Genomic DNA, 12,428 nt, shown 5'->3' with positions numbered 1-12,428 from the left:
CATGATATTCCAACTTATTCTCAAATTTTCAGAAAAAGTATCTGTTTATCTATTTAGCTACCTAAATATATATTGATCTAACTACTTGGAGAAACAGAGATTAAATGGGATAAATATAAACAGTGAATGAATGAACTGAGGTTAAAAAAATCCATGAGTTCATAATATTGTAAGTTTCAAATTTTATTAAAAATCAGTTGTATGAGACATTTATGGAATTTCTTGCTCTTAATAGTTAACAGTCATATATAGAGAAAGACATTTAAACAAGTTCATAAGACTTAAGGTGTCAACAGAGTTTTATTCTTACCACATTGGTAACCCCAAATAGTCCAGTGAGGAAGTCTTGGCCTACTGCAGAGGTCTGTGTTGAATTGATTAATGGGAAGAATAAATAAGGAAGGGGGAGTGAAGGAGTCAAGAAAAAGTTGCATCAGGGTATCTGACTGATCAAGTGACTAGCACAATAACAGAACTGGGAAAGACTTTGCAAGACCTGCCCACCCCATCCCTGATCAGAATTCCCTGGGATAACAAGGGTAGAACATCAGAAGGTCTTGGAGGGCAATAGTAAGTCCAGCTTGGGACACCTCCATTTTCGGTTATCTGTGTCCATGAGTGTTCATTCTCTCATTTCCTTAGAATAGTCTCTGTTGTTCTACAAAGCACACTAATCAATTGTTGAGGATATTTTGGCTGGCAGTTGAAAAAATTCAAATAGGCGGGTGATGAAGAGATAGAATTGGCAACTGAATTCTTACAAGCCTAGCAAACCCTTGTCTGCTCTCTGACATAGACAGTCTTTCTATTAACAATACTTTACACTCATTCTTTCTTTTCTGTTTTGAGAGCGAGTCTCTCTAGGCAGTCAAGGATGGGATTCCTGGTATGTATCACCATGCCTAACTATACTTATTCTTTTGTCACTTTCAAAAGTAATCACTTCAAATGTACCAACAGGCCAGTAGGCACAAGGGAGATGCAGAGATGATTGGTTCATAGACTCTGTTCTCCAAATCTGAAATTCAGTAGGAAAAATATTTGGGACAAATGAGTCCAATCTATCATGCTTAGTGCTTAGGACAGACGTTGCCCAGAATGCCATGAGAGAAACCACAGTATAACACTAGATATGTGATGGCAGTATGTGTCTGGTTTGGAAGGATATTAAGGAAATCAACCCAAAAGATGTTGCTAAATGATAAGAAGGAAGATTTGGGTGTCTAGAATTCATCCTAGGATTGTAGCATCTATAGGAGAAGAAGCAAGTTCTTACATTTTACTAGGGAGGAAGATGTATATAACCAAAGGGACTAACCAGAAAAGAAAGGGAGAACTATCCATCTCAAAACCAAAGTTTAAAAACCATACCATGTCACTAAAGCCAATTTTGTCCATTTGCATCACCAAACTACAAAATCCAAGCTGAACTAGACTTGGAACACTACTCGGAGATGTACTGCACTAAAGGACATTCATTCATCAAGGACTGATATTTTTGTCCATGGGTAGCAATGTGGCCTCTAGAGATAAGCTGCTTGCTCCTCAAATAAAGAACACACATATTTTCTCACCACCAACAGATCTGTTGCCAGGAAATCACACAGACCCAAAATAAAAAACAGGCCAAAGAAAAGCAGAGAGACAACTTTCACAGTCTCTTGTCCATGGGGCACTGGAGTTCAGGGCAGGGCCTTCCGTAGGTGGTCTCTGGGTCCAAAGGAAAGCCTACTCTAAACCTCTAAGATATGTTTATGCTGGTAAGCAGGGAGGCAGGGGACCTGGGAAGAGGATAGGTACTGAATGCTTGTCTTGTGACAGTGAACTGTGCTTGATTTTTCCCTTTCTTGTATCCTTTTTCCCTTTGAAGTATTATTCCTATTTTATAAATAAGGACATGGGATGTGAGGGTAAGCAGCCTTCAGAGATATATAACAAGAGGTATCACTAATCTAAGAGCCCAGGCTGTGATGCTGTTTCTTTCCCTAACAACAAATCACCTATAACAAGGAAGTGAGCACATCATCTGGGATGTCATTTTGCCTAGAAATAAAGGGCCATCACCATGCAGAAAATAAGTTAGTGACAATGAAAGCACAGTGATGACCTCTATGTGTACTGATCACTCGAACTTTGTCTTTCATTCATTGAAAGATTCCTAGCAGAGGAAACTCATTATTCCTCACAGTCCTTCTTAAATCACAAGTCTTCCTACCAATTCAATAAATTTCTGAAGGTCCTTGGCCAGCAGGTAATTCCTGACATTTCTCTGCTGAAGGCTTGGCTCTGGAAGCAGAAGCATCAGGGTATCACACAGAATGAGTCTGCGTACAGACAAGCTGTGGAAGGCACAGCCATCCTCCTATACACACTGTACTTACAGGTGTAGGTGCTGCTGTACAGTGGAGGGTACATGCAATTTCCACTTAGCACTTGTTCAACTGGTCAGCATGAGCAGGAAATCCTCCCCCCTCTTTGGATGAGGCGTAGCAAGTTGATTAATGATGTGAGGCAGAGTTGGCTGAGGAGGGGCGTTCTACACATGCTTCTCTGAGGAGAGCTATAGCTGGCACAGGGAAAGAAAGGTGTGCATTGTAAGGAGGTGGCAGCCAGGCAGTACTGGCTAATTAGGGGTTTGGTTAGGGCTGGTGAGTGTTGAACATTCCTGCTAATGGCTGTCACTAATAGAAGAAATGGGATCATTTGTTAATTTTACTTATAAGAGTGAGTGTTGAAGGCAGGATGGAGGGAAAAGGTGAACACGGACCATTTGGTCTAAGCCAAATAAAAAGTGGAAAAAACTAGTCATGATGTTTGAAGAAAAAAAAAAAACAATTTCACATTGAGACCAAGCAACCTTGCCTTCATGAAAAAGTGGTCACCAATTTGTATTTAGCCAGCTTGATCTTCAAACCCTTTGGACTCTTCTCCCTGTCCAACATGTACACATATTTTAAATGGCACCTATCTTGGAGATATGTGTTATTAAGAATTTCTGGGCTGGCAATGTAGGTCACTGATAGAACACATACCTACTATTAGACTCTAGAACATATCCCTACCACTGGAAACATTTTTTTTTCCTGAATTTCCTATGTGTTTTTACTTCTATGGTTACATTTAAGCTTTGCAATAAAATTATTGAAGTTGTGTGTGTGTGAATTTAATTCTCATTTTAAAATGAGATTGAATCTCAATACCTTGAACTTCACAGAAAGCAAGCACCACATTTTTCAAAGCCTTATGTTTTATAGAACATGTTTATATTTGATGCTCCCTTTGTTTTTATTCTTTTCTAAGTTACAAGTGTTTTTCTTTTTGTTTTCTTTTCTTTTTTTGGCTTTTTGAATGTTTTGCATTTTAAAAAATTCTTTCCTAGCCCATCAAAGACATTCCAACCCAGTGTCCCCAGATCTTTGGCCCTCTGGCTCCATGATAACCCCTGAGTGTATGGATAAGCAACATAGGCTAATCAAGACTGTGAACCTCTAAAACAACTTATTCTTCACTGGGGACTTCTGAGTGGCATGATCGCCCCCTGGATAGATTTCTTAGAACATACACTTCATAGTCTTGGCCTATATAAGCATATTCTGATGTAACCATTATCTAAGAAGACCCTGGTATAAACATATTGGATTTCACTAAGGATTTTAGACAAAGAATTTCCACTTACCAGCTTTTGGATATGCACTATGAATGGGGCCCTCATGAGAGGTTGCTCCTTAATTCTGTTATGATATCTGAGGAAACACAGCATCATTGTATCATGATTCTATGTAGACACTGTAGATATCTAATCCAATTCTTTACTCTCTAACTGCATAGGATTACATATTGACCTACTGTTGAAATGGATATAGAAGACAGAGCCACTAGAGAAGAGGAAGAGTGACTAAACACACCAACTATTATAAGCATTAGAGGCATGTAGGACTGAAACACAATCTTGACTCTACCAATTGCTACTGTGAAATTTCAGGCCAATTGTATCACTTTACACCACTGGATACTTAGAAAGTGTACAATAGTATAAATGATGCAATACATTTAGCATATGCTCAAAGCTATTTGTTTCCTTTATCTATACTTTCTCAGTCATTAATATTTGAACCCATACCCAGGATAACAGCATTCCCAGAGTGTAAAGCAGTTACTTTAAGTCTCTAGGGTCCTGGGTTCTAAAGATCACACAATGTTATTTCTCCAGCATTATACTGGTAAAATTAAGTCACATAGAGGTTCAGGTGCAAAGGTGGGTAACAGGCTCCACACCCTATCAGAATTATTCAGCTTTTCATGATTTTTACCATGAACCAGTTTCTTCAAACCAAACACATCACACTCAATATTCGTGTATTTCTCCCTAGAAACCTGATAAAGTAGGTATCATAAAACCCACTTTATAAACAAAAAGAAATAAGATTCCTAGCTTAATCAGGTGGATAGTAGCAGGGCTTGTTTCTGAACTTAGAACCATATGATTACAAAACGAATACTGTTAGTTCATATCAATGGGGCATGGTTGTGTCAGCCTGTTATCCCTGAACACAGGAGAAGGATAAAGGAAGAAAGGGAGTGTAAGGCTAGCTTGGATACATAGTGAGACTCAAAAAGCAGACTTGCTTCATGGGTTCATATTCTTGGAGAGCAACCATGAGATACCTCCATTTATATAGAAAACAATAGAGAAAGCAACTAATTAGCACATTTTTATTTTATGATTATTCTAAGGAAAATATATTTTCTATGTAAGTCCCTTTGGATATCAAGGAGCTTCTAGATCTGTTCAGTTCCAACCTAAACAAATACTGACCTCAGAGAGTGCAGTGAAATTATACTAATCCTCTAAAATCATCCAAACAAATGTGTCTAAGGGATTTAGTAATGATCTCAGAAACTTCCCTATACATTATCTTTGCTAGTCAGGGCATGTCTTCAAATAAATGCCCAGGAGAACCAATCTGAATGGGTAATTATGATAACTGATTGCAACCCTGGGCTTTATTCAAGTAGTTCCCTACTTTGAATGCTCAACTAGGTAAAGTCAATTGAACGAGTGTAGGAAAAAAATAAATTAAGAAATCTCCTCCAAAGACTCACACAATCTTGTATAAATTTCTGCCTTGGGGACTGGAGAGATTGCTCAGTGGTTAAGAACACTGAATGTTCTTACAGAAGACCTGGATTTGAATCGCAGCACCCACGTGGCAGCTAACAACTGTCTATAACTCCAGTTCCGGGGGATTTGATAGCCTCTTCTGTCCTCCGTGGGCATTGCACAACACGGGTGCACTTACCTGCATGCAGGCAATACACACATACATACAAAAAAATAAAAATCATAAATAAAATATTTAAGAAAGTCCTGCCCTAGAAATACAATGCAGCAGCATCCCCAGAATTATGTGATTGCAGACAGTTAAGGGATTCCATACAAATAATTAAATTTACTTATCAGCTGACTTATATTTAACAAAAAGAGGATTATACAGGTGAGTTTAATTATTTGAGCTCCTTAAAACTGAAGGATTTTTGATGATTGGGGCCAGGAGAGAAAAGTGGGGAAAGTTAGAGTATAAGAAAGATTCCGTGGAAGACAAGAAAGGTTCTCCACCAATTAGGTGGGGCAGTGGAAGGCGGCAGAGCAAGGATCTAAGAAGAATCCCTGATTGCTTAAAATTATTCCCTGGCTGATACCCAGCAATTTGGACCCCAGTTCTACAACCAGCAGATGACTTCTTCTCACAAACTAAGAGGATTTGAAAGCAGCTTCTCCCACAGGACCTTCAGAGAAGGGCCCAGAGTAGAGGTTTTTAGCAGAGACCACAGATGAGCCTGCAGGCCTCTGATCTAACAGAACTGTGGTTTGTCATAAAGAAACACAAAAGTAGAATAAAAAGCCCTTAAAGGAGTATGTGGAGACAATGTTTTAAAAACTTTTCCAATCTACATAGCCCATTCTAGGCAGGAAAAGTGTACCTATTCGGGCCAACATAAAGCCTGATAATCTCCAAACTGTCCACTCATCCAAATAGATCAATTCTATTACTACCCATATTAAATTTTCTTGGATTGTTTTAATTTGAAATATGTCATTAACCCTCATATTCCTATTTCAGTCTGAAAATCTGATTACTGCTACAGCAGTCCCATCTGGTATTTCATTAGTAATTACTGGCTATACAGCATGCATTTCAAACATTTTATATCCATCATTCACCTAAGCAAAATAATATCTACCTACTATTTCTAAACACCTTATAAGTTTACCAATATTTTTCACAGCCTTTCTCGGATATAAATGTCATCATTTCAGTATTGAAAGCAATAAAACTGAAGCTTGGGTAAAGCAGGTAGTTGAAGCCTGTTGCTTAGCGTAAGTAGGATTTAAACCTAGGTTAATCTTGCCCAAAATTGGGTTATGGTACATAGGTCTGAAAGATGAGGAAAGTAGATTGGCTTAGTTCTAGTTGGTAGATGGGCAAACGGGATAATACTGAGTTTCATTCAGGGTTGATGAAAATTTTCTACAATTAAATATGATTAAGGTCTCATAGCTCTGAAAGTATTCTAAAATGGATTGCTTTACAGGAAAAATGAGTGAATCATTTAGTATGTTAGCTATGTCTTAATAAGGTAGTTTTATTAAAAGGACAGTGAGAAGAGATTTATAGAGGATTTCTAGCAGTTGTGAGGCTTCAGAAGCCACTGAGGCCTGGTAAGACTAAACCATGGTGAGCCTTGAGCATTAGGCTAATCTGCATGATATCTGTTCTGTGAGAAACAGTGGGTTCCCTACAAAAGATTTTAAATAATTTTATTTATTATTTTTATTTTTTATGTGTATGAGTATTTTTGCCTGCATGCATGTAAGTGCACTCATGTTATACAATGCTTGCAGTAGCCAAAAGAGGGCAACAGATTCCCTGGAACTGGAGTTATGGATGGCTGTAAACCACCATGTGAGTGCCGGGAATAAAACCTGGGTGCTCTGCAAAAGCAGTCAGTGCACTTAACCAGAGTTATCTCTTCATTCCCAGCTTACAAAAGATTTAAGCACAGGAGTTAAATATCCTATTAGCATTTTAGAAAGATCCCTCTGTGTCTGAGGATGGATTTAAGAAAGATAAATGACATACATGAGGAGGTTGGTGAGGAGAGTCTTGTTTGACTCAAAGGAAGAGTTTACCTAATTCTAATGGGATGGAAGAGCATCACATGTTTATAAAACATGGTTGAAAGAAAAGCCATGTGAAATCCTTATACAAGGGAGAAGGATGAATAAGAGAACATAGGTTTCTAGCTTCAGAGTCCAGCTTCTTTAGGAGGGGCTGACTGGTCCTTTGAGGAATCTTAGGAACTGGACTCAACATAATGAGGGCCAAGGAGAGAGGAAATTGAGCAAGTTAGAAATCATACCTACAACTTGAGGTCGACCCCTCCAGCCCAACAGCATTCTTTCTCTTATCTGTGTCTTACACCCAAAAATTCTAATTAAACTTGCCTACAATCATAGCCCAGGGAATTGATGTTTGTTGATGCACTCTAATAATGGCAATATGCAGCTGAGCATGGGACCCTACTGCCTAGGCATTTCCAGCTGATGCAGTCAGAAGAAGGCATGCTGTTGCTCCCCAGTACTTACAGCTCAGCTAAACATGGCTCTACTCTCCAAACTGAGGCTCTGTTATGAGCTTGGGAGTCCTATGGTCCACTTAGATGACAGTTTTATTAAAGATAGGTTCTTCTACATCAGATTATATTGCAGATAGGGAGAAGATGATTAGAAATTGTTCACATGGAATTAATGGCCTAGCTGAACCTTACTGTGAATGTGAAAATGTTTACACCTACTGAATCAGAAACTTTGGGGTGAAACCTAACCATCTGGATGTACATGTGGGGCTTTTTCTAATTAATTAAATTCTTGAACTATTTTGGATACAATTATAAATTCATAAGCAATGGTACAAAACAACACAAGGAGAGTTATCTTTTGCCCAATTTTCCCAATGGTAATATCTTGTAAAACTATAGAGCAATACGATAGCCAAGACACTGACATTGATATAACCAAGGCACCAATACAGAATATTTTCATCATCACAAGACCTTGCATGATTGCACTGTTATAGGTACAGCTACTTGCCCTGACCCACTCCTTAACCCCAAAAACCACAAATCCATTCCTTATTTCTACCACTTGTCATTTCCAGAATGTTATACAAATCTAACTATATAGCCTATACTTTTGAAGATTTTATTTACTCAGCCTAACACCTAGAAAGTCATCCAGGTTACGGGATATATTGAGAGTCTTTTCTTTTGATTGTTGGCTAATATTCCAGGTATGAGTGTGCCATAGTTAAACTATTAAGTTAGCCTGTAGCAATCTCATTTTCACAAGCTCTCTGGGTTATTCTGATGCTTTCTCAAGTTTCATGCAGCACTTCTAAACCCCATTGTAGTTATATTTGAATAAAGAATCAGCCTGATTCTTAGCATTAAGGGAAAGAATGGACCCAAGCTCTGAGAATCAAAAGGACCTTCATCACCTCATGGAACTGTGCTCCCGAGTTAGGCCTCACCCATATTTTTATTCATATGTACAGTTTCTCCAGTATGAACTGAGGAACTACATGCTTGGATCTATGTTTATCTTATCACAGAATGTTGCCCTTAGATTCCTAGGATTAAAATATCTCACACACACAATGTAAAGCATATTCATTGATTCTCACTGCTTCCAATGAGAATACAAATAAAGGATATGCTGCTTTCAGCATTTTGATATGCTAACTCAAGCACACCCACATTCATACTCTATCTTGGATGGACGGAGGGCAATGTGGGATTTTAAGAGATCAAAGTCAGATGCCCAGGTCACAAGAGTACATAGTCCAGTGAGGCTATTTGCATTATAAGTAGTAGCTTTTTAGTACACAATTGAGTAAAAGTCATTTGTCCAGATTCTGTTCATATTATAAGTCATTCTTACAGTTTCACAGCCATTGATCTGCAGACAAAGTACTCAGGAAGATAAGTAAGTATAAAAACAGAGTACTTTTCTTGATTTACCTCCTATACACTAACTTCATGTGCCTTCTCAAAGGCACTAAGAAACTCTTTCTCTTTTTCACCTACAACACTGCTGTCAGCATAGTCCTCTGTGCCTTTCTTATCAGGGCTATGCTAGATATGTCACGATGAAGACTTGAAAAGTCAAAGACATGAAAGACTTAATGCTAAATAAGTTTTACTCTGGATAAACAAAGGAAAAAGGAAAACATTATTTCTACGAAAAAAATTTGGAGATGGTCCAAAATTCAATAATAGGAAAATGTTTTGCAAATTATTGTGTACTAAATCTTTAATGTTATGAAATCAGCAAAATCATGATTTCCCAAAACAATAAATAATATGGAAAATGTTTAATGTTAATGTGGTAGTTTGAATGAAAATGTCCCCTATAGGCCCTCAAGTATTTGGACATTTTGTCCCCAGATGGTGGTGCTGTTTTGGGATGTTTTAGAAGGTATGGCTATCCTGGAGGGAGCACGTCACTGGGGGTGGGCTTAGAGAGTTCTTAACCCTTGCCAGATCTCCACTCTCTTGCTTCCTGTGCCTGCATGATGATATGAGAGCTTAGCTTCTGCTGCTCCTGCTCCAGCTACCTCCAGCCACCTCCAGCCACCATGCCTCCCTGCCATGACAGACTGTAATTCCCCTGGAACCATAAGCTCAAATAAACTCTTCCTTCTATAAATTGCTTGGGTAAGTGCTTCTATCACAGCAACAGAAAAGTGACTAATACAGTAATGAAGGAAAATTATAATACTAGATTGTATATGCTATATAATTCTAGAAAAATTTTACAGAAAAAGGTTAAACTCAGACAAATGCATTAAAAAATTGGAGATTTTTATCATAATAACTATATTAGTATAAGGAGCTCACAGATCCTTTCCTTTTTTCTAATTCTTTTGTTATCTCATAATATTTACTACTCTATTTGCTTATTTTCATATCTTTTTTAATTAAGTAGTTCTTTGACAATTTTAAGCATGCATATAATACATTCTGGTTGATCTCTCCTCCGACCCTCTCTCTTTGCCTTCTTACCTGTCTATCTCTAATTTTTACTGTTTCTGCATATCTGCAAGCACTTTAAAATAGTAATGTATGCTGTTGACATTCTTGTGTGTTTCTCTAACTTTAGACTGTAAAATAAATAGACTCAGGACATAAAACCAATGAAGGCAATAGAACATATGCCACAAGATTTATTTCTACAAGTCTCGATGAAACAGGGTGCCACAGTGAAGAAAATGATCCTTTTGGTTCTTCCCAGGATGGAGAACTCTATTGTATGATTCAATATGAGTCTGATATTTTGAAAAGCTTCAAGTCAACAAAGAGTCTACTAATATCTCAAAATGTTCAAGTTATATCATTCTTCCCCAGGAAAATAAGAAATAGAGGAAGGATGACCAAATGGAAACTTTGTCCCAGAAATATTTCTTCAATATCTTGTTAGAAAGAGCACTGCCAACAGAATGGGTAGATACCCTTAGTAACCATGGCAAGAATTGAAAAGGATTTGCCAAAAATAGATGGAGAATGCTGATTTAGAACTCTCCATGTTTGTGGTTTTCCAACATTTCTTTCCAATCTTTTCATGGTCCTCTTTAAAAACTTATTCACAACTAAAACTGACAATGATAATTAAATCATCAAAACCAGTTTGAGGTGATCTTGGAAGTCCACACAACGATGTCATAATGATGTTGCAATTTTCCTTTAAGATCAAGGTCAAACTCCTGAAGAGAGGAGTCGAGGCCAAATAAATGATTTTCCTTGTACACACATGTGTAGCTTTCCATGTACAACAACCAAGTTAAAAATCAGACTAGAATAAAGGAAAATAAATTCCAAAATCCAAAAATAAACATGTGAGAGCATTCAGCCCTTAGAACAGAGAAATGTAATTATATATTTAGAACTCAATTTATCAAATAATTTGAGTACTTATTAGAATCCTATTCTCTCCTAGGTTATGTAATAGGAGAAATATAGAGTGATTACATTGTGAGGAGGCATATATAAATGAATCAGAAGCAAAAGCTGATCTGGAATGTAGTTTAGAAAGACCAATTAGAAACAAGACTGATTCAAGCTCTTGTATCTATAAAATCTTCCTTGTTTTGTAGAATGCAGGTCAGTGTTTTCCCAGTACCTGCCCAGTTGTTAACTCCATCATCTTTTACCACTAAGGATAGCATGTAGTGGATGGGAGAATCATCTCACTGACATTTGATTCATTTGGTTGTTCATAGACATATATCAACAACAAATATTTTTTAAATTCTGTTTCTACAGCTAGTTTTCAGCAAGGACTAAATTGTTTACATTTTTTATTCCAAAGGGAGACAATTTTTAACACATTTTTCCAGATATAATGAAGTTTAAGGTGGGAAAAAGAGAAATAAGAAATCAAAGACCAAAGAATTTGCCAACATGGGGTCAACATAGGTGGAATAATGTTTTCATTAGCTCTGTTCTTTTTATTATTTTTTTATTTTTTGGCAAAGCCTAAGGAGTTTATTGGGCTTGCTAACAGAGTATAGGGTGAGGTTTATTTACAAAAGAGTTGGCATCCCCCCCCCATTTACAGCTGTGCTGGAAAGTCCACACTCAAATATAGATCCTGTAATTTCCCGACAGCTGCACAAAATGGCAAGAGAGGTGCCTCATGGTGTTCTCGATTTATATATCCTTGGCCCCTCCCCCCAAAGCAGCTAAGGTTGATTGATTGGGTTGGAAGGGGTAACTGATTCCCCCATTAACTCTTTGATGAGTTTGGGACAGAGGTATGACTACAGCTTGCCAGCATAGTGGTTGGAGTACACTTCCAGTTAACACTCCCCTCCTTCCTCTGGCTCTTACATTCTTCTGCCAACCTCTTCCACAAAAGTCCCTGAACTACAGTAAAAATTGTGCATAAAACAGCTAATGTTTATTACTCATTTATAAATATCTTGCATACTTTACATCATTTCAACTATCACAATTGTGTTTTTGTATGTGTGTGAGCATGCATGCGCACGTGTGTATGTGTGTGTGTGTGTGTGTATGCTCATGTGTGCACATACTCACTGATGTGGGGGTGGCAGAAGTCAACATTGAGATGTGTTACTTAATTGCTTCTCTACCTTATTTTTTGCAGTAGACTCACTGAACCTGGAGCTTTCTGTTTCAGCAGGACTGGCTAGCCAACGAGCCCCTGGGGCCCATCTGTCTCCCTCCCCCTACCCTTAGCACCAGGGTTATAAGTGCTTGCCATCGCATCTGACTTTCATACGGGTTGCTAAAGATCTGAACTCAGATCCCAATAGTTGTGTATCAAGCAGTTTACCTACTCAGCA

Source organism: Nannospalax galili, unplaced genomic scaffold, assembly GCF_000622305.1.
Source record: "Nannospalax galili isolate Female #2095 unplaced genomic scaffold, S.galili_v1.0 scaffold69, whole genome shotgun sequence".
NCBI lineage: Eukaryota > Metazoa > Chordata > Mammalia > Rodentia > Spalacidae > Nannospalax > Nannospalax galili.
Note: the sequence above shows the minus strand (reverse complement) of the source record.